General features: G+C 39.4%; 1 protein-coding gene across 10 annotated transcripts in view; it reads right to left on the reverse strand.

The window, feature by feature from the left end:
* ASB12 (ankyrin repeat and SOCS box containing 12) overlaps positions 1–24,339 on the reverse strand; it is a 190,349-nt gene that overhangs the window by 12,411 nt on the left and 153,599 nt on the right. The window contains exon 1 of one of the 10 annotated variants that reach the window (XM_033109062.1): positions 5,018–5,193. The exons of the other annotated variants lie outside the window; for them this stretch is intronic. The gene's annotated coding sequence lies outside the window, so the exon portion shown is untranslated. Of the gene's footprint in view, positions 1–5,017; positions 5,194–24,339 lie in introns of those variants that run through there. 10 annotated transcript variants of the gene reach the window in all.

Raw genomic sequence — 24,339 nt, forward strand, 5'->3', positions numbered from 1 at the left:
GTAATGTGCTGATGGTGATAATCACATTTAATACTTATGAATGAACTTTATTGCAGTAACTTTGGTATTGATGGGATTAATTCTGTGAAGCTTTTTTATAACCCCATCAAAGTGCAGCTAAAAAGCTTGCTTTAATGATTAAGAATTTTAAAATGTTTTTTCTGATGGGAATCAGTTGTTAAGTTTTAAGAAATGAGACAAATTTAAAGGTAATTAGAAGATGTTCCTTGTCAGATTTAAACCTCTAAAGAATTATAGATTAACCTTTTATTTGTGTGTAACTTAAAAAGACCCAACAGATTACTGTCTAATTCACTTGTTGTTTCTTAAACTTCAGAATGGAATTAGTACCATAATTTCTTGATTATCTTCATAACTACAAATTTTCATATCCTTTGTTGTGTTTTCTTCATCACTACTCAGCTGCTTTGCTTTTCTTGCAGCTTTTTCCACTAAGAAAGAGTTTGTGGCCTCTCTTATTCTTTAATTTGTATAAGTTGAAGGAGTAGCAATGCAAAAAGATCCCAGGCCAAATTTACTTCAAATTCTTCCTTTTTCCAATGTGTCTTACAAAATTTTTCTCTCTTTGTTTCATTTTCTAGGATTAAAAGAAAACCTTTATTACTTGTTATTTTGTTAGCCTTATTAATGTAACCTTTCCTTAACCTCAACTGTTTGAGAATTTTTGTATTACATGTGTGGATAAAGTTGAAAACCACTCTTTGGGAGTCAAGACTATATAGTGAAATCAGTATACAGTACTTTTTGGTATGAATGATTTATCTAACTCAGAGTTCAGGTTTCACACAATAGTATTCCTTCTAAGAAGATGGTACCCATATATACAAATGTGTCAAATAATTTATATGTAAGGGAGTATTGTGAAAAACAAGATCTTTTTGGTTGGATCTATTTTCTCCCAGTTAGAAGTAACTAGTAACATTTAGCATGAAGTTTACAATATTTGATTTTTACTCCATGAATGCAACTAACTTTTGCAATTAAATATGGAGTTTATAATACTAAAACTGGGTTGTCAATCTCATGTGCCTAGCAGGTGACAATGTGGGAAGCTGGTCAACTACAGCAAGAGTACGACATGAAGGTATTCCAGTTCAAGAGATTAAAAACCATTCTGCCTGTCAAAATATATTCTGAATATTGCCTTTTTTGTAAGCCATGATCTGAGTTTTTTTCGGGGGCTGAAATTTATAAAATAATGAAATTATAAAATACTAAACACCTTGGTTTTATTTTAAAGTAATGTTACTTTAAAATTAAAAGATAAGCATTAATAAAATCAGATATCATGAAACCAAGTAATTATAAATTCCATCTATATTTAAAGTATTCTAAAATAACTTATTGGTAGCAATTTTTTCCTAAAAGATGAATAGAGTTTTCTTGATTATAGGTTTATTTTTTATTTTTATCATTTTTTATTTTTAAAGGGCCAATATGGTTATGAACAAGATTTATATGGTTAGCTTCTGTTCTTTCATAAAAGTTCAGATAAAAATCATTTTAGCTGTGACCTAAAATTGAAGTCTTTAAAAAATGGCAGATGTTGGCTGGCCCAGTGGCTCAGGCGGTTAGAGCTCCATGCTCCTAACTCCGAAGGCTGCCGGTTCGATTCCCACATGGGCCAATGGGCTCTCAAACACAAGGTTGCCAGTTCAACTCCTCGAGTCCCGCAAGGGATGGTGGGCAGCGCCCCCTGCAACTAAGATTGAACACGGCACCTTGAGCTGAGCTGCCACTGAGCTCCTGGATGGCTCAGTTGGTTGGAGTACATCCTCTCAACCACAAGGTTGCCGGTTCGACTCCCGCAAGGGATGGTGGGCTGTGCCCCCTGCAACTAGAAATGGCAACTGTATCTGGAGCTGAGCTGCACCCTCCACAACTAAGATTGAAAGAACAACAACTTGACTTGGAAAAAAGGCCTGGAAGTACACACTGTTCCCCAGTAAAGTCCTATTAAAAAAAAAAATTGGCAGATGTTAATTTAAAAGCAGATATGCTAATTTAGTTTGCTGTATGATGATAATCTAATGGAAGTTTCGTAAGCTTTTTTTTGTCCTAACTTGAAAAGTACGTTAGGGTTCTAGAAAACATGTTAAGCCAAGAATTTTATTCACTTAAATATGTTTACAACTTGTGTAAAGCAAAAAAGAGTGTGTATAACTATAGTGAGCACTATAGATTTGTTCATATCTGTTTGCCAGAAGAAGAATAAAATGAATTAAAATAAAAAAAAATCAACGTACAAAAGTCCATTGCATTCCTATATACTAACAATGAAATCTCAGAAAAAGAAATACAAAAAACAATTCCTTTTGTAATTGCAGCAAAAAGAATAAAATACCTTGGAATAAACTTAACCAAGGATGTGAAGGACCTATATGCTGAAAACTATAAGACATTTTTAAAAGAAATTGAAGAAGACACAAAGAAATGGAAAGACATTCCGTGCTCATGCACTGGAAGAATCAACATAGTTAAAATGGCCATATTACCCAAAGCAATATACAGATTTAATGCAATCCCCATCAAAATCCCAATGGCATTTTTTAAAGAAATAGAACAAAAAATCAGCAGATTTGTTTGGAACCACAGAAGACCCCGAATAGCCAAAACAATCTTAAGAAAAAAGAACAATACTGGAGGCATCACACTCCCTAACTTTAGCTTGTACTACAGGGCTACAATAATCAAAACAGCATGGTATTGGCAGAAAAACAGACACATAGACCAATGGAATAGAATTGAGAACCCAGAAACAAAACCACATAAACATGGACAGATAATTTTTGACAAGGCAGCTAAAAACATACAATGGAGGAAAGACAGCCTCTTCAATAAATGGTGCTGGGAGAATTGGAAAGCCACGTGGAAAAGAATGAAACTGGACTGCTATCTGTCACCATGTACCAAAATTAATTCAAAATGGATCAAAGGCTTAAGCATAAGACCTGACACAATAAACTGTATAGAAGAAAACATAGGTACTAAAGTTATGGACCTTGGGTTCAAAGAGCATTTTATGAATTTGACTCCAAAGGCAATGGAAGTAAAAGCTAAAATAAACGAATGGGACTATATGAAACTTAAAAGGTTCCACACAGCAAAAGAAACCATCGACAAAATAAAGAGGCAACCAACTGAATGTGAGAAGATTTTTGGAAACAGTGCCTCCGATAAGGGGCTAATATCCAAAATATAGGAGTAACTCATGAAACTCAACAACAAAAAAACAAACAACCCAATTGAAATATGGGCAGAGGACCTGAAGAAACATTTCTCCAAAGAGGACATACAAATGGCAAATAGACATATGAAAAAATACTAAACATCACTAATCATCAGAGAAATGCAAATAAAAACCACAATGAGATATCACCTCACCCCAGTCAGAATGGCTATCATCAACAAGACAAATAGTAACAAGTGTTGGAGAGGCTGTGGAGAAAAAGGAACCCTCATACACTGTTGGTGGGAATGCAGACTGGTGCAGCCGTTATGGAAGGCAGTGTGGAGGTTCCTCAAAAAATTACGAATAGAATTACCATATGACTCAGCAATCCCTCTCCTGGGTATCTACCCAAAAAATCTGAAAACATCTACACATAAAGACACGTGTGCTCCAATGTTCATTGCAGCTTTGTTTACGGTGGCCAAGGCATGAAAACAACCAAAATGTCGTTCTATAGATGAATGGATAAAGAAGTTTTGGTATACATACACAATGGAATATTATTCGGCGGTAAGAAAAGATGATATAGGAACATTTGTGACAAGATGGATGGATCTTGAAAGTATAATGCTAAGCGAAGTAAGTCAGACAGAAAAAGCAGAGAACCATATGATTTCACTGATGTGGTATATAAACCCAAAACAACAAAAGAACAAGACAAAGACATGAGAAACAAGAACTCAAAGACACAGACAATAGTTTAGTGGTTACCAGAGTGTAAGGGCGGTGGGGGGTGGGAGATGAGGGTAAGGGGGATCAAATATATGGTGATGGAAGGAGAACTGACTCCGGGTGGTGAACACACAATGGGATTTATAGATGATGTAATACAGAATTGTACACCTGAAATCTATGTAATTTTACTAACAATTGTCACCCCAATAAATTAAAATAAATAAATAAATAAATAAAAAGAAAAAAAAAGAAATACAGCTATCCAAATATTTTTAAAACTGCATGATATAGTAATAAATGTTCCTTATTAGCACATTAAATAACAAGATCTACGAGTAATTTTTATGTGATGATGAGCATAAATGACAATTCCAGATCTCTGCATTGACTGTAATATGATAAGAAATGTCTGTCATTTCTTCCGGTGACCAAGTTACAGGAACTAGTAGTAGTACTGCCATTTGCTGCCTGCATTCATGGTTGAAGGAAACGGTAAATTTCTACTTACAGATTATGGGGATAAAAGCTAATTGTTTGCCCCATCTCTGTTTTTGGATCCTTTGAATTCTATCTAAGGACCTCTTGAGGGTCTATGAATCCAGCTTAAGAGATCTTACAGGAGAGTGGCTGGTTTCTGTGGGCTCTGGAACAGTCCTCCGAGCATTAGTAAACTATTTTTAAGCCTCACTTTCCTCCCCACACCCTAAGGAGCTCTATCTACCCTTCTACCCTTGAGCCCACCCTGCCATACTCCCACACATAGACTTACAAATACCACACAAGGACACAAAGATAAATCTTCATGTTCCCTGTATTGCATAAGGGCATTTTCCCTCAAGAAGCAGGTCCATTTGGACTCCAAAGCCTAGGCAGACACACCCGCTTGGGACAGACACAGCAGGAAGCCATCATCATATCCCTCTTTCCTTTTGTGAATAGGTTTCCCTACAGACCTCCCAAGTGCCCCCAGGAACCAGACCCAGTGGGAATACCCTACAAAGGGTGGTAGCCACAGATCCAGGGGCCTGCAGGCCTAAGGGTTCACTCCTCCCTGCCAGTGTCGTGGGGTCCTACCCTCCATGTACTCACCAGGCTTCCACCTGAGGCTGCGCAGCCTAGGGTCACCACTGCACCTGTCCCTCTGTGAAGCACTGGGCCTTGGTGGCCTCTCCTTAGGAGCCCCTCCTGCCCCAAGGCCAGAGCAGGCTAGATTCTCAGTTCCCACTGTTAACAAACACCACTTAAAGGCTAGGCGTTGGTTCTGGGGCTGACTAGGTCCAAGGGGCTAATTTTAGGCTACTCTCCTCCTCCAATTCCCAGGGCCGTGTTATCTTACTAGTGCCATTCTGGGAGTGATCCCAGCCAGAAGAGGGGGGCCATGCATGGGGAAGTCCTGGAAGAACTGACTGACAGATAGACAGGTGCCTGGTGAGGCCAGGGCTCAGGCTCTTAGTGTGTCCCAGTGTACCCCTCTCCACCATTCAAATGGGCTACACTGCTAGACCCCTGAGCTTCCTCTGGGCCACTCCTTCCTCCGGTCAGGCCCTCTTTTTTTCTCTCGTCAACTTACCCTCTCTGGATTTTCTTTTCCTTTCTTGAAGGTCCATCACCACATCGCCCTCTCCTCCCCACATCTCAGCCCCCTCCCAAGAGTGAGGAGGACAGTGGGAAGCAGAGATTTCCATACTGTGATGTGTATCAGTAAGGTTTTCTAAAGTTTAAAAAGGCCCTGATCATTTATAAAGGACTCTTCATTCCACTAACCCACCAGGCTCAGCCTGAATAAATTCCCACAGCCCCCTCTACTCTTCACACACCTAAAGCATCATCAAACCAGATGAACGTATCCAGCATTGGGAATTTTGTTAAAAGCTCAGCTTTTAATCGTATCATTTTATCTCCCTGGTTGCCTTTAAATGAAGGAATAGGGAGATACCTTTAGAAACAGTCATATTACCTATATGAAGTGTCACCCAAAAAGAAACTGGGAGCCAGCTCCCTCTTTCTTTTGTGAGGAAATGCCAGCCCATCATATGGTATACAAACTACACCAAAAATAATCTGGTCATACTGAGAAACTCTATGGAGAAACTATCAAGCAGCCACTATGTGTAAGGTTCTAGATGCAGGAAGAACACAAAGCAAGGTAAGATATGGAGTCCCTGAAAGAGCTTGCAGTTTATGTATTAGAAAAAAACAGACACGGAAACAATTATATTTCACATAATGCAAAAATACCAGAACTAAAAGCTGTCGATGGTTATCCTGTATCCATGTCAATCTCTCAAATTAGTCCAGGGGTTACTGCAAGGTTCTGAATCCCTACATACCACCCCAAAAAATACCTTGACTTTTCCTGCAAAGAAATTTCAGTCTATCCAGAACACTGGTCCCGAGACCTCAGAGTCCTTCTCTTTCCCTTTCAAACACCAAGGAAGAGAAGGTCCCAATCAAGAAAAAATGAAAAGTCAGTGAGGGGACCAGAGATGTGCTGGTATAAAGTACTAGCAGCTCTGTTTCACATGATTATTTTGGTATTAGAATCTACACATTGAAAAGAAATTTCCTTTGTGTATATATACCACATCTTCTTTATCCAATCATCTATCGAAGGGCACTTTGATTGATTCCATGTCTTGGCCACTGTAAATAATGCTGCAATGAACTGCCATAAAAGAAGGTGAAATATTGCCATTTGTGACAACATGGATGGATCTTGAGATTATCATGCTAAGCGAAATAAGTGAGACAGGAAAAGTCGAGAACTATATGACTTCACTCATATGTGGGATATAAAAGTGAAGGCAACAAAGGAGCAAGACAAACAAAGAAACAAAAAATATAGACACAGACAACAGTTTAGTGGTTACCAGAGGGTAAGGGGGGGATAGTAGAAGAGGGTAAAGGGGATCAAATATATGGTGATGGAAGGAGAACTGACTGGGTAGTGAGTACACAATGTGATATATAGATGATATATTCTAGAAATTCACACTTGAATCCTATGTAATTTTACTAACAATCATCACCCCAATAAATTTAATGTAAAAAAGAAATTTCCACAGTCCTGAGAGATATTCAATGATTTCTGCTTAAATGCTTCCAATAATATGGCACTCTACATCCAGAAGCAGCATATCTCATTATTGGGCAGCTCAGTCCTTTTTTCTCCTAAGTCTATATTTGCATGTATAAAGCACACCTAAGGTTAACTGCTGATCCTATCTTATCCTATCTTCTCTCACTCTTAGAACCTCAGAAAACCCAGCCACTTTCTTTACCCCCAAACAGCCCTTTAGGGGTCTGAACTCAGGTATTCTACCCTTCATATCACCTTATCTCAGGGAAAACAGCCCAGCTCCTTCAACTATTTCTTTCAAGCTGGTATCTATTCTGTCCCTTCCCCAGTCTTGTCACCCACACACATGAAGTGGTCACACATCCTGCCTACACATTGACAGCACCAGGGAGTCCACAGGAGGTCAGATGACTCCTTCAGAAAATGTCAGAGTGTCCCGGTGTGATCAGTGATGCCGAAGATCAGAAACATCAAAAATCAACAAAAAGCTTATCTGCCTCAGCTTAGTTTGAGCCAAAGGCCTATAGCTGTTCATTAGCTGAAGCCTCATGCAAACCTGATTAGCAGCCAATAAATAAGCTATTATGTTAAAGATAACAGAGTAGAGCATGATTCTTGAAAAAAAAAACAGATTACTAGCCTTTTAATAGCAATTTTATTGATATACTTGTATAGTCACATGTACTTGTAAAAAATAATACAGAGATCCCCTGTACACTTTACCATTTTCCCCACTGGTAACATTTTGCAAGACTATAGTACAGTATCACAAACAGGATATTGATATTGATACAATTCTCCCATCTCAGATCCCAAGGTTTACTTGTAGTCATTTGTGTATTTTATTTCTATACAACTTTATCACATATGCAGATTCTTGAGTACACCACCACAGACAATATATAGAATAGTTCTATCACAATAAAGATACTTCATGTTGCATTTTTATAGCCATATCCACTTCCTTGCCATTCCTTCACCCTTGGTCCCTAACCCCTGGCAAACTCTAATCTGTTCTCCATTTCTATAATTTTGCCATTTCAAAATTATACCGTGTTTCCCTGAAAATAAGACCTAGCTAGACAATCAGCTCTAATGCATCTTTTGGAGCAAATATTAATATAAGACCCGGTTTTATTTTACTATAAGACCGGTCTTAATAATAAAATAAAAAAATACAATACAATACAATACATAATACCGGGTCATATTAATTTTGCTCCAAAACACGCATTTAGAGCTAATTATCCAGCTAGGACTTATTTTCAGGGAAACACGGTATAAATTAAACGATACCTTTGGAATTAGCTTTTGTTTATCCAACATGCCCTTGAGATTCATCCAAATTGTTGCGTATATGAACTTTATTTTTGTTCCTGAGTGGGATTCTGTGGTGTGTACGTACCATAATTTGTTTAACCATTGACTGGGTAAAGAACATCTGGGTTGTATTTGGCTATCAAGAATAAAGTTTCTATGAATATCTGTGTACAGGTCTTATCACTATGGTTATAGGCCTTATTATTGGGTAGAGTGATTACTCCCACTTTACTCTTCCATGTCAAGATTGTTTTAGCTATACTAGGGACTGTGCCTTTTTGTATGCATTTTAGAATAAACTTGTCTATGTCTACAAAAAGCCTTGCTGAGATTTGGGTAGGAATTGTATTTAATCTATAAATGAAGATTATAAAGAATTGACTGCTTTATTGTGTTGAGTCTTCCAACCCACGCATATAGTATGTTTTTGCATCTACTGAAGTCCTTAGTTTCTTTCATCAGCATTATGTAGTTTACAGCATATGAACCATGTACCTATTTTGTTATGTGTAAACCTATTTCATTTTCTTTTTTTTAATCTTTTTATTTTCAATTGAAGTTTATAAGGGGTGACAATTGTTAGTAAAGTTACATAGATTTCAGGTGTACATGTACTACATCATCTATAAATCACATTGTGTGTTCAACATGCAGAGTCAGTTCTCCTTCCATCACCACATATTTGATTCCCTTTAATATCATCTACCACCGCCCTCCCCCCTTACCCTCTGGTAACCAATAAACTATTGTCTGCGACTATGAGTTTTTCTTTATCATTTGTTTGTCTTGTTCTTTTGTTGTTTTTGGTTCATTACCACACAACAGTGAAATCATATGGTTCTCTGCTTTTTCTGTCTGACTTACATCGCTTAGCATTACAATTTCAAGATCCATCCATGTTGTCACAAATACTGCTATTTCATCTTTTGTTACTGCCGAATAGCATTCAACTGTGTATATATACCACAACTTCTTTATCCATTCATCCATCGAATGACATATTGGTTGTTTCATGTCTCGGCCAACGTAAATAAAGCTGCAATGAACATTGGAGCACACTTGTCTTTATGAATAAATGTTTTCAGATATTTTGGGGAGACATCCAGGAGAGGGATTCCTGGGTCATATGGCAATTCTACTTAGAATTTTTTGAGGAACCTCCACACTGCCTTTCACAGCGGCTACACCAGTCTGCATTCCCACCAACAGTGTATGAGGGTTCCTTTTTCTCCACAGCCTCTCCAACACTTGTTACTATTTGTCTTGTTGATGATAGCCATTCTAACTGGGGTGAGGTGATATCTCATTGTGGTTTTTATTTGCATTTCTCTGATGACTAGTGATGATGAGCATTTTTTCATATGTCTATTTGCCATTTGTATGTCCTCTTTAGAGAAATGTCTTTTCAGGTCCTCTTTTTCAATTGGGTTGTTTGTTTTTTTGTTGTTGAGTTGCATGAGTTCCTTCTATATTTTGGACATTAGCCCCTTATCAGAGGCACTGCTTGCAAAAATCTTCTCCCATTCAGTTGGTTGCCTCTTTATTTTGTCGATGGTTTCTTTTGCTATGCAGAAGCTTTTAAGTTTGATACACTTCCATTCATTTTTTTAGCTTTCACTTCCCTTACCTTTGGAGTCAAATTCATGAAATGCTCTTTGAACCCAAGGTCCAGAAGTTTAGTACCTATGTTTTCTTCTATGCAGTTCATTCTTTCAGGTCTTATGCTTAAGTCTTTGATCCATTTTCAAATAGTTTTCGTACATGGTGACAGAGAGCACACCAATTTCATTCTTTTGCATGTGGCTTTCCAATTCTGCCAGCACCATTTATTGAAGAGGCTGTCTTTTCTCCATTGTATGTTTTTTGCTTCTTTGTCAAAAATTATCTGTCCATATTTATGTGGTTTCATTTCTGGGTTCTCAATTCTATTCCATTGGTCTATGTGTCTGTTTTTCTGCCAATACCATGCTGTTTTGATTATTTTTGTCCTGTAGTACAAGATAAAGTCAGGGAGCGTGATACCTCCAGTATTGTTCTTTTTTCTTAAGATTGCTTTGGCTATTCGGGGTCTTCTATTGTTCCAAACAAGTCTGATGATTTTTTTGTTCTATATCTTTAAAAAATGCCATTGGGATTTTGATGGAGATTGCATTAAATCTGTATATTGCTTTGGGTAATATGGCCATTTTAACTATGTTGATTCTTCCAACCCATGAGCATGGAATGTTTTTCCATTTCTTTGTGTCTTCTTCAATTTCTTTCAAAAATGTCTTACAGTTTTCACCATATAGGTCTTTCACATTTTTGGTTAAGTTTTTTCCAAGGTATTTTATACTTTTTGCTGCAATTGCAAAAGGAATTGTTTTTTGTATTTCTTTTTCTGAGATTTCATTGTCAGCATATAGGAATGCAATGGACTTTTGTACGTTGATTTTGTACTCGGCAACTTTACTGTATTCGTTGATTGTTTCTAATAGCTTTTTGGTGGAGTCTTTAGGGTTTTCTATATATAGCATCATGTCATCTGCAGAGTGACAATTTCACTTCTTCATTCCCAATTTGGATGCCTTTTCTTTCTTTCTCTTGCCTGATTGCTCTGGTGAGGACTTCCAACACTATGTTGAAAAGCAGAGGTGATAGGGGACAGGCCTGCCGTGTTCCTGAACGTAGAGCAAAGGGCTTCAGTTTTTCACCATGAATTATGAGATTAGCTGACAGTTTGTCATATATGGCCTTTATTATGTTAAGGTATTTTCCTTCTATACCTAATTAAGTGTTTTAATCATAAATGGATGTTGTATCTTGTCAAAGGCTTTTTCTGCATCAATTGATATACTCACATAACTTTTGTCCTTTATTTTGTTTATGTGATGTATCACATTGATGGATTGTGGATGTTGAACCATCTTTGTGCCCTGGGGATGAACTCCACTTGGTCGTGATGAATAATCTTTTTAATGCATTGTTGTATTCTTTTTGTTAGAATTTTGTTTAGGATTGTTGCATCTGTATTCATCAGAAATATTGGTCTGTAGTTTTCTTTTTCTGCGTTGTCCTTACCAGGTTTTGGTATCAGGGTAATGTTGGTCTCATAAAATGAGTTAGGGAGTACGGTCTCTTCTTCAATTTTTGGAAGAGTTTGCGGAGGATTGGTATTAGATCCTTGTTGAAGGTTTGGTAGACCTGACGAGTGAAGCCATCTGGTCCAGGACTTTTGCTTTTGGGAAGGTTTTGGATGACTGATTCAATTTCCTTACTGGGGATTGGTCTGTTTAGGTTTTCTAGTTCTTCATAGTTCAGCCTAGGAAGGCTATATGTTTCTAAGAACATGTCCATTTCTTCTAGGTTATTGAATTTTGCTGCATATAGTCCTTCATAGTATTCTTCGATGATCCTTTGTATTTCTGTGGTGTCCGTGATAACTGCCCCTTTTTCATTTCTGATTTTGTTAATTAGTGTCTTCTCTCTTTTTATCTTAGTGAGTCTAACCAGCAGTTTCTCAATTTTGTTAATCTTTTCAAAGAACCAGCTCTTTGTCACATTAATTTTTTCTATTGTCTTTTTGTTCTCTATTTCATTTAGTTCTGCTCTGATTTTTGTTATTTCCTTTCTTCTACTGACCTTGGGTGTCACTTGTTCTTCTTTTTCTAGTTCTTTAAGGTTTAACATGAGGTTATTTATTTGGGATTTTTCTTGTTTCTTGAGATAGGCCTGTAATGATATAAATTTCCCTCTTAAAACTGCATTCGCTGCAACCCAAAAATTTTGGTAGGATGTATTTTCATTGTCATTTGTTTCTATGTATCTTTTGATCTCTCCTCTAATTTCTTCTTTGACCCAGTCGTTCTTTAAAAGTATGTTGTTTAATCTCCATGTATTTGTTTTTTTTCCTGCTTTGTTTTTGCAGTTCATATCCAATTTCAAAGCCTTGTGATCAGAGAATATGCTTGGACATCTTGGAATCTTCTTAAATTTGCTGAGGCTGATTTTATGTCCCAATATATGGTCTATCCTTGAGAATGTTACAGTACACTAGAAAAAAATGTATAGTCTGATGTTTTAGGATGAAGTGCTCTATGTATGCCAATTATGCCCATTTCATCTAATGTGTCATTTAGGGCTGCTATTTCATTTATTTTCTGTTTGGATGATCTATCCATAGCTGTCAATGATGTATTTAAGTCCCCTAGTATAATTGTGTTTTGGTCAATTTCTCCCTTACTTCTGTTAGTAGTTCCTTGGTATATTTCGGTGCTCCCTGATTGGGGGCATAAATATTGATGACTGTTATATCTTCTTGTTGTGTAGTCCCCTTTACCATTATGAAATGTCCATCTTTGTCTCCTGTTACCTTTATCACCCTGAAGTCTGTTTCATCTGATATCAGTATAGCTACACCTAATTTTCTCTGGATACCATTTGCTTGGAGTCTCAGTTTCCACCCTTTCATTTTGACTCTATGCTTGTCATTGTAGCTGAGATGTGTCTCTTGGAGACGGCATAAGGTTGGGTTTAGTTTTCTGATGCAATCTGCTACTCTGTGCCTTTTTATTGGTGAGTTCAGTCCATTTACATTTAGGGTGATTATTGACATGTGAGTATTTCCTGTCATTCTACCTTTAGTTGTCTGGTAAGGCTGTGTCTCCATTGTTTCTTTGCCTTTTTGTTGTTGTCTATTATTTCTGTGTGGTGGTATTCTATGATGTTTCCCTTTGTTTCTTCTTTTATTACAATATATATTTCAATTCTGAATTTTTTTTTGAGTGGTTACCTTTAAGTTTATGTAAAAGAAAGTTTGATATTTAGAGTATTCCATTTTCTTCAGCACGTGTAGTTTCTCCATTCCCATATTCCGATTCAGGCCTTTACTCTCCCCCTTTTTATGTTTTGCTTGCCACGAATTGTCCCTGTTGATGGTGGTTGAACAGCCTCCTTTAGTATTTCTTGTAGTGCAGGTCATGTATTAGAAAATTCTCTCAGCTTCTGTATGTCTGGAAAGGTCTTTATTCCTCTTTCATATCTAAAGGATATCTTTGCTGGATACATTATTCTTGGCTCATAATTTCTCTCTTTCAATAGTTTGAATATTTGGTTCCACTCCCTCCTGGCTTCTAGAGTTTCTGTTAAAAAATCTGATGATAATCTAATGGGCTTTCCTTTGTAGGTTACCGTCTTCTTTTCCCTGGCTGTCTTGAGGGTTCTTTCTTTGTCGTTGATTTTAGACAGCTTCAATACAATGTGCCTTGGAGAAGGCCTGGTGGGATTCAGGTAATTAGGTGTTCTATTTGCTTCTTGGATTCGATGATCCAGTTCTGTCCACAAGTTTGGGAAGTTCTCATCGACAATTTGTTTGAATATATTCTCTGTTCCCTTCTCTCTTTCTTCTCCTGTTATGCCCATTATTCTTATATTGCTGTTTCTGATGGAGTCAGAAAGTTCTTGTAGAGTTCTTTCATTTCTTTTAAGTCTCAAGTCTCTTTCTTCTTCCATCCGTGTCATTTCCAGGTTTCTATCTTCAATGTCACTGATTCTTTCCTCTATCAGATCAACTCTACTACCTAACCTGGCTATTTCATTCTTCATTTCTTTTACTGATTTCTTAATCTCCAGAAATTCTATTTAGGGCTTTTTAATGATTTGTATGTCTTTGGTAAAATGCTCATGTTGTTCTTTGATTGTGTTTCTGAGTTCATTAAACTGCCTTTCTATGTTTTCTTGCATCTCGTTGAATTTTTGCAGAACTGCAATCTTCAATTCTCTGTCATTTAAGTCACATGTTTTCCGTATCTTTAAGTTCATTTTCTGGAGACTTTTCACTTTCTTTCTGAGCTGCCTTGTTGCCTTGGTTATTCATGGCAATTACTGATTTATTATTTCTCTTCCTAGACATCTACAGGTGTTGCTTCTGCAACAAGTTGATAGGAAGAGGTCTTTCGTTTTCCAGTACTTGTTGGTAGAATGTTTTATTTTCTCTCCGACTGCTGTCTTTTTTTCTCTCTCACACGGTAGTGCTATGTTTTCTCTGCACTATTCCAGCTTCTCACACAAAGGAGGATTCCCTCGGATATGGGCTTCTCCTCTGTTAATAGTTTGCCTGGGTCACAGGGTGCAGTGTCTGTTTGGGTATGCGGAGATCTTTTGAAGTTCCAAAGCTCTTCCTGCACCAGATTCAGATCCCGTATGTTTCAGCAGTTCTGTTTACTTCTGCAGGGATCCACCCAGATAGGTGGGTCTAGGGGCGGGGTTAGTTTTTTGAGGTGGCCCAGAGCAATGGCAGCGACCACCACCACAGCCGGTCCCGCCCCCAAATCTTCCCATCTCCCCTCCCCCCCAGCCCGCCATAACCAGCTGGGCTACGAATCTGCATCCGCTGTCCACAGCTCTCAGAACAGCAAGTAACCCGCTCCTCCGATCTGACAGTGCCACCAGTCTGCCTCCAGCACCAGGCAGGTGGGGGCAGGGCAAGCTCCAGGAGGGTAGGAAGGGGGCGGCCAGTCTCAGTGCCCAAGGCTTCCACTCTCTGCTTGGCAGTGAGGGCCCAAACCACCGCTTTCAGCCTTCTTCCCTCAGTCCCCTCTCGAGGTCTCCGCCATGAGTGCTGGGCTCAGCCGCGCTCCATGCTGTCCCCTCAGCCCTGTGGGCCACAAACGCAGCCCTAGCAGTCCGAGCTTCTCCCTCTCCCGCAGCCGTGGGAGCTCTGGGATGCAGCGAGCCGGGAGCACAGAGCCAGCTCTGCGTCCCGCGCCTGTGCTGCTCCGTCTCTGCACCTCTTCCCCCGACCCCAGCTCGCGCGACTCGCCCACCCCTCGGTGAATCCAGCAGTGGGCCTCCTTGTCCCACCCGTCCACTGTGCAGGGAGTCCCCCGCGGAGCCACAGCTGCTCAATTAGTTGCAAATTCCAGGGGCGACCCACAGAGGCCCATCTCACGCCACCACCTTGATGACGTCTCCACATCACTGATTTGATCCTTTCCTTTGCTTAAATCTGTTGTTGCTTCCCTCTAATGTATTCTTCACTTCAGTTTTTATATTCTTCAACTGATTTTTTTAAACGTTTTCTATGTCCATTTTTACGTTTCCCTGTATCTTTGATGAAATTCTCACTGAGCTCATCTATTCCTCCCCAAAGTTGATTGAGCATCTTTATAACCAGTATTTTGAAATCTGCATCTGGTAGATTGCTTGTCTCCATTTTGTTTAGTTCTTTTTTTGGTGGGGTTTCTCTTGTTCTTTAGCACATGTTTCTTTGTTTCATTTTGGCTGACTCCCTGTGTTTATTTCTATGTATTAGGTAGATCTGCTGTCTCCCAGTCTTGGCAGAGTGGCCTTATGTAATAGGTATCCTGTTGGTCCCAGTGGTACAGTCCCTCTGGTCACAAAGCTAGGTGCTCCAGGAGTGTCCCTTGTGTGGGTTGTATGTGCTCTCCTGTTGTAGTTGAGCTTAGATTCTGTTCACATGTCAGTGGGTGGGAGTGACCCTCAGGCTGACTGCCTATGAGGGCTGGCCATGACTACAATGAATGAGATGTTGTGTGCAGACCGACAGACCCCACAGTGTGGGAGTTGCTTTATTGGGGCTCTAGTGTCAGACAAGTCCACCCTTTGGGTGTGCCATTTGTGGAGCTGGTTAGGTAGTGCTGTGTGTGATCTAATGATGACCACCAGGTGTGTTGATTCTAGAGCCTCTTAATATGGGCCCTTGTGCAGGTCAAGTTCAGTCACTGCTTCTGCCCAGCTGTGGCCTGTCTGGTAGGAGGTACAAAGTGATCTTTGGTTGTTTGCCACTTGTGCTGAGCTTAGAGGCACTTGGAAGAGGCTGTTCTGTGAACTGAGGCTGGCTGCCACTAGTATCAGGCTTGGGACCCTTTAGAGGGCACTATGATGTAAGCTGAAGCCAGCTGTCACTTGTACAGTGTTTGTGGCCACTTAATTGAGGCTACAATCCAAGCCAAGAGTGGCTGCTTCTTATGTCAGGCTTAGGGATACCTGATGAGTGTTATAATGCAAGTTGAGACCAGTCGCTGCTTTTGCTGGGCTTGGGGTAGCTTAGCAAGAGGAGCAGGGCACACCAAGGACTGCCACTTCTTTTTTGTGGTTTGTGGACCTTTGAGAGATATTAGGTAATTCTGCAGCATAATCTGAGTCAGGCTATTTGTTTGGAGAAGCCACTGGAAGAGGTTCTGGTGGGCTCCCGAGTCTGGTGGAGCGGGGTCTCAGGGAATGACCAGAGCAGGACAAATTAGCCAGGTTAATGGAGAGCTTAGATTTGGTGCCCACCAAAACCAGACTGGTTGGGGGAGGGGGGTTTGGATAGGGCTCAATAAAGAAACAATGGATCTTGCCAGAAGTTCTGTCCCTGGAGAGAGTTGCCTATACCCATGCCCCTCTGGTTCTCACACTGAAGCTAGCCAATTTAGTTCCTCCCGATATGTCCCTGGTGCTTTTCAAGCTGCTGCCTCTGCACTGGAGCACTGGGGGGAGTTTGGTCCATCTATTCCCACTTTCTTGAGAGTTTTTATCATAAATGGCTGCTGGATTTTGTCAAATGCTTTTTCTGCATCTATGGGTATGATCATATGATTTTTATTTTTCATTTTGTTAATGTGGTGTATCACATTATTGATTTAAGGATGTTGAACTATCCTTGCATACCAGGGATGAATCCCACTTGATCATTGTGTTATCAACTTTTTAATGTATTGCTGAATTCTGTTCACTAATATTTTGTTGAGGATTTTTGCATCTACATTCATTAGGGATATTGGCCTATAGTTTTTTTTTTTTTTTGTAATGTCTTTGTCTGATTTTGGGTTCAGGGTGATAGTGGCCTCGTAAAAAGTGTTTGGGAGCCTTCCCTCCTTCTGGAGTTTTTGGAATAGCTTGAGGAGAATAGGTGATAATTCTTTTTTGAATGTTTTGTAGAATTCACCTGTAAAGCCATCTGGTCCAGGGCTTTTGTTTGTTGGGGGCTTCTTGATTACTGATTCAATTTCCCTGGTGGTAATCAGTCTATTCAGGTTTTCCGTTTCTTCTTGAGTTAGCCTTGGAAGGTTGAATGCTTCTAGAAAATTGTCCATTTCTTCCAGATTGTCTAATTTGTTGGCATATAGCTCCTGTGGTTTCTCCTCTTTCATTTCTGATTTTATTTATTTGGGTCCTCTCTCTCTTTTTTTGATGAGTCTGGCTAAACGTTTGTCGATTTAGTTTATCTTCTCTAAAAACCAACTCTTGGATTCATTGATATTTTGTGTCGTTTTTCTGGTCTCTATTTAATTTATTTGCACTCTGATCTATACTATCTCCTTCCTTGTACTCGCTCTGGGCTTATTTTGCTGTTCTTTTTCCATATCCCTTAAGTGTGAAGATAAACTGTTGATTAGTGATTTTTCTTGTTTCTTTAGGTAGGCCTGCATTGCTATGAATTTCCCTCTTAGGACTGTTTTCGCTGCATCCCATAGATTTTGGGTCATCGTGTTTTCATTTTCATTTTTCTTAAGATATCTTTTGATTTCTTCCTTGGTCTCATGGTTGACCCATTCATTATTTAGTAACATGTTATTCATTGGAGTGACTTTGTAAGCGAGTATGTGCAGAGGCCCTTTAAGACTTGCAGTGCGTAGGTCTCCAGCAGCCCTACATCTCACTCAGATGCAGTCCCTGATGGTTTTCACAGCCAGATATTACAGGAACTCCTCTTCAGGGCACTGGAGCCTTGAGCTGGGGAGCCCTGTGTGCAGCTGGGACCACTTGCTCCTTATGGGGGAACTTCACAGCCAAGACATCCCTCTCAATTCATAATCACCACACTGTAGGTGCGGAACCTGCCCATTCCACATCTCTGCCCCTCCTGCCAGTCTCAATATGGCTTCTTTTTTATATCCTTAGTTATAGGACTTCTGTTCAGCTAGTTTTCAGGTGGTTCTCAATGATTGCCCTATAATTTAGTTGTAATTTTGATGTGGTAATGGGAGGAAGCACGCACAACATTTACCTATTCTGCCATCTTAACTGGAAGTACATAACTTCTATTTCTTTGTTGAAATTTTTTTTTACATTTTATTTGCCATTTAAAATAGCTTTTATAATGGCCACTTTAAAATCCTTCTGAGATAATTCGAATATCTGATTTATCTTGTTGATGTCAGTGACTGTCTTTTCTAATTCAAACTGATTTTCTTGGCTTTTTGTATTATGGGTTGCTTCCTATTGTATCCTGGACATTTTGTTTAATGTATTAGGAAAATCTGGGTCCTTTTTGAAACTTCTACTTTAGCAGTTACCTTAACTTTACCATGCAGATTTTCGCCTACTTTTGTCAGCTGTGGTGCCAATGGACGTTTAGGTTTTAAAGCCTTTGTGGTGTTATTTTGGTCTGCTTGTTTTATCTGGTGCCATCAGGGCTCTCGCTGGTTTCTGCTTGTGCTAACTCAAAGGGTGGAATGGCTTTACCCAGGTCCATTGCTCAGTGTCTCTGAGTGGGTGATAAGTGTCAGGCCTGCAAGGATGAAGAAACTTCTATGGCAGGTCCTTGTTTTGACAGGATCACCCTCCCGCCCCCGCCTGTGGAGATGGTGAGGACTTCCTGGAATGAGCACTTGTTGTTGTAGGGCCTCTCTTATCAATGTCTCCTGGCTGCCTCAGTGTCTCTGGGTGGGAAAAGCAGGGATGGAAAACCTTCTGCTTAGGTGGTTATTAGTAGGGTTAGGGTCTTGATCAATTCTCCTTGCTGATAGTACCAGGCTCACCTCTCTTCAGAGGAATTCCTGTTTGATCAGAAGGAGAAATGAGCCTGTCTAGACTGCCTTCTGTTGTTAGTTTGGGGGTCAGGAAATACCCAAGGTGGACTGTCTTCTTTTGCGTTGTTATTCCAGTCCTGGGATCCCAAACCAGTTCTAAGATCTTTTAGAGTTCTCCTTTGGTTGCCTCTTGTATCATTTCCAGGATTTATAGTGGTACTTAGTCAGAATGAGCAGTGAGAAATGAGTCTACATCTTGTCTGGACCAGAAGTCCAACCAACAGGATTCTATAGTACAAAATTCTGAAGAGACACAATATTTTAGAGTCAGTATTGGGTTCCAACGAGCTACATATGAGTTTAGGGACTTAGACACAGGACTTCGGCTATTTAAGCCACATGCAATATACTTAGAGCTCCCAGCTGAAGGCCCAGCACAGACGAGCCACTCAATTGGTATTCAATTATCTTTCCCTAGAAATCATCTAGTTCAAACCAGCTGTTTTAAACATAAGGCATCAGAGGCCTAGATAAATGCAGGAGCCTATCTAATGTGCTGTGACACACATATACCCAAGCAACAATTTTTTTCCAAAGCCCAAAAGCATACTGTCAATTCTTGATTATTTGGTTCCTTGCTTCTACTTGGTAGTTCTGGTTCAGTTGGACAGGATTTGAAGATTGAAACAAAAAGTACCAATTTATATGTGGAAAGTGTGTCAAAATTTACAAAGTGCTTTTACAGTTACAATTTTCCTTGTTTGGCACAATCACTGTGTTAGACTAACAGGACAGAGATTATTTGTATTTTACAAATAAGGAAACTCAGTTAAGTTGAGGGGCTGAGACTCACCCATAAGTGATTTCTCATTCAGGGTCTTCCCTTGATACTTTTCCCATGTGAAACCGGATATTTACTGGATAAAATGAGGCTGTGGAAATAGTTGATTTTAGGGCTCCCAACTTTTCATGTCCTTGGGCTAATGCAATAGGTTACCTTGCAATTACAGAGTGGATGGATTCCAAGTTCAGCTTTTGTTCCATTTATAGTAAAGTTCCCTGAAAATCTGGGAGTTCAAATCACCCTTAGAGAGCTTGCTGGTAAAAATAAAATCTTCCTAGATAGATGAAATTATCCATCTGCTTAGGTCACCTCAGGGAAACGGGTGGAATCTTAGATTAGAAAAGAGGTTGCTGAATTCCAATAAAGGGAAATAGGGTATAATTCAGGAAGGTAAGATTATAATTTGATGTAGAAGAAAGCTGTAGCCTGGGCAAACAATAGGGAGTTGGTTGAATAAACTATAGCTCACATAGTGAAATACTATGTGGCCATTAAAAATGATGAGATCGATCTCTATTTATTGAAACAAAAAGTTCAAAATTAAGCAAGACACTTAAATAGGAGTGTGATCCTATTTTTGTTCTGTATGCATGCATGTAGATTTATCTCTGCTCAGAGAAATTATGATGCCCCTCTTTTTTTTTGGGTTCTTTGTATTTTAAAAATATTCTATAATGAACAGATTTCTTGGTAAATTATAAAAGAGAGCCATAGCCTAATCCACTTCTTATGGCTGAATGTCTGTGTCCTCCCAAAATTCATGTTGAAATTCTAACCTCCCCAATATTATGGTAATAGGAGACGGGGCCTTTGAGGCATGATTAGGATTAGATGAGGTCATGAAGGTGGAATCCTCATGAGTGGGATTAGTGCCAGTTTAAGAGTCATAAGAGAGCATCTCTCCTCCCTGTAAGGTTACAGCAAAGAGATAGCTGTCTAGAAAGTGAGTTCTCACTAGACACTAAATCTTTCAGCAGCATGAGCTTGGACTTCCCAGCATCCAGACTGTGAGAAATAAATGGTTGTTGTTTATAGCCACCCAAACTCTATTTTGTTACAGTAGTCTGTGAATGGGCTAAGACAGAAATTGTATTGTAATGTAACCTGATGGTCTAAACACAATGTGTCAAGAGTAGGAAGGGGGCTGAATGGAGCTGAGGAAAAAAGAAGCCTAAGAATTAATCATTTTAATCAGCAGCAACAGGGATAAAAGTAGGAGGCTGACTGATGTATTCTGATTTGCTTTTTTATGTGCCAGGCTCTTTACCAGGTAGTACTTTACATGTTAGCTCAGTTAATTTGCATAACCACCACGTGGAAGAAAAATACAATTATTACCCCCATTTTTCAGGTGAGTCCTCTGAGGCTCAGAGAATGGAAGTGACTTGCCACAGCAAAGCCAGGACTAGAACCCAGGTCTCTCTCTGTTCTACACACTGGAGGCCCTGGGCATGTGGTTCCCAGAGAGGCAGGCTCTGCTGTGGGGCAAGGTGATATCACTGGCCTCTTTTGTGGCCTGGAGGAAACAACCCCTGAGTTCATGAGGCTCCATGTGTGAGGATTCTTGCTGGGGGTCGGGGGGTAGGGAAGAAGGAGCCCTGGATGGGAATAAAGAGCCTGATTCTTGGACAGGTCTATCCCCCAGTGTGAATGAACAAACTGGTATCAGTCAGACAATATGCTTTCCTGAGTTAAGTTCCTGTCAGTCTTGTCCTCAGCTGATCAATGAATGACAGCAAGACCCTGCACTCCATAGTGCTATCTAGAACCAGGCATCCTGGCACCTGTCTTATTTTAACATCAACAGTGCATATTTTAACTTACCTGCAGATTCTCTGTCTTTATACAGTGGTTTTTCCATTAAGGCTATGTCAGGACACCTTTTTTTGAAGGTATGCCTTGTTTCATTTGTAGCTATTACATAGCAACTTCACGCACATAAAAGATTGAAAGTTTTTAATTTTAGACCAAAAAAACCCACAACTGTATCGAGCAAACATCTTCAAATTGGAACACAACTGCAGAAGGGAACTAGTGAGAAATTTGGCACTAGACTAAACAAACGGCAGTGAACATCCAGATGGGGTCAAACACCCATATCTCAGTGGTATGACAGGTTCAAAATAATATAGAACAGGAAGTTTAAAGTCAATCACACATACTGTTGTACCTTGGCAAATTCAGACGAGCTGCTGTGACAGTGTCATTCTATAAACATGGGGCTAATGAAGTTAGGTTTTCAAAGAACATATACAGCTTGGATTCTCATTTATACATTAGTTGCAGGATATCCATGCAGGTATGTGGCTAACATGAACACATTACAAGATAACACTACTTCTACAGCTGCATGATTGAAACATCCAAGAGACAAGGCTAATTGCTTCACCATCACTTTGGTTTGTATCTCTGGCTTGGCTTAACATGTCCTAAAGTCTGCACGGCACTTAGTTGGACAATATCAAAGTTAAAGGTCTATCACTAAAAGAGTTTTTTTTTTATTTTTTTTTTATTTATTTTTTTAAATTTATTTTTAATTTATTGGGGGTGACAATTGTTAGTAGAATTACATAGATTTCAGTTGTGCAATTCTGTATCACATCATCCATAAATCACACTGTGTGTTCACCACCCAGAGTCAGCTCCCCTTCCATCACCGTACATTAGATCCCCCTCACCCTCATCCCCCACCCCCCAACCCCCTTACGCTCTGGTAACCACCAAATTACGTTCCCCAGATTAATTTTCAAACCCCGTGGCCATCCTGTGGTCACCGACTGCCCTCCAATCCCCTCACCCTCCCCCCCACCCCCCACCCCCCCCCGCCCATCTACCAACCCTCAGTTTTTCCTCATTGTCTCCCAAACTGTTTCTGATTAGTTCATTCACTTATTCTTTTCTTTACAATCAGCAAATAAGTGAGATCATATGGTACTTATCTTTCTCTGTCTGACTTATTTCACTTAACATAATGTTCTCTAGATCCATCCATGTTGTTGCAAATGGTAAGATTTCTTTCTTCCTTATGGCTGCATAATACTCCATTGTATAAATGTACCACAGTTTCTTAATCCAGTCATCTACCGATGGGCATTTTGGTTGTTTCCATGTCTTAGCTATTGTGTATAGTGCTGCAATAAACATAGGAGTGCATAGAGATTTTTGAATTGAAGTTCTGGATTTCTCCGGATAGATACCTAGGAGTGGAATTACTGGATCATGAGGTAGTTCCATTTTCAGAATTTTGAGATACCTCCATACTGTTTTCCATAGCGGCTGCACCAGTCTGCAATCCCACCAACAGTGCACAAGCGTTCCCTTTTCTCCACATCCGCGCCAGCACTTGTTGTTTGTTGATTTATTGATGATAGCCATTCTGACTGGGGTGAGGTGGTATCTCATTGTGGTTTTTATTTGCATTTCTCTGATGGTTAGCGAGGTTGAGCATTTCTTCATATGTCTGTTTGCCATCTGTATGTCCTTTTCAGAAAAATGTCTCTTCAACTCCTCTGCCCATTTTTTAATTGGATCGTTTGTTTTTTTGGAGTTGGGTTGAGTAAGTTTTCCATAGATTTGTGATATTAATCCCTTATCAGATATATCACTGGCAAATATCTTTTCCCATTCAGTAGGATCCCTTCTTGTTTTATTGATGGTTTCCTTTGCTGTGAAAAAACTTTTTAGTTTGATATAATCCCACATGTTTATTCTTTCTCTTAGTTCCCTCGCGCGAGGGTGTATATCAGTAAAAATCTTACTCCGGGTAATGTCTGAGAAGTTTCTTCCTATATTTTCTTCTAGGTATTTTATGGTTTCAGACCTTACATTTAAGTCTTTAAGCCATTTTGAATTTATTTTTGTATATGGTGTAAGGAGGTGGTCCAACTTCATTTTTTTGCATGTGTCTGTCCAGGTTTCCCAGCACCATTTATTGAATAGACTGTCATTACTCCATCGTACATTCTTGCTTCCATTGTCGTAGATTAAATGGCCATATAGGCGTGGATTTATTTCTGGACTCTCTATTCTGTTCCATTGATCTATGTGTCTGTTTTTATGCCAGTACCATGCTGTTTTGATTACTGTAGCCTTGTAGTATAATTTAAAGTCAGGTATTGTTATACCTCCCACTTTGTTCTTATTTCTCAAGATTGCCTTTGCTATTCGGGGTCTTTTATGGTCCCATATAAATTTTAGGATTATATGTTCTATTTCTGTGAAAAACGACGTTGGCAGTTTGATAGGAATTGCATTGAATATGTATATTGCCTTAGGCAGTATGGACATTTTAACTATATTAATTCTTCCTATCCATGAACATGATATGTGTTTCCATCTATTTATATCTTCCTTCATTCCTTTCATCAGTGTCTTATAATTTTCTGAGTATAGATCTTTTACTTCTTTGGTTAAATTTATTCCCAGGTATTTT

This window comes from Rhinolophus ferrumequinum, chromosome X, assembly GCF_004115265.2.
Source record: "Rhinolophus ferrumequinum isolate MPI-CBG mRhiFer1 chromosome X, mRhiFer1_v1.p, whole genome shotgun sequence".
NCBI classification, from domain to species: Eukaryota; Metazoa; Chordata; class Mammalia; order Chiroptera; family Rhinolophidae; genus Rhinolophus; species Rhinolophus ferrumequinum.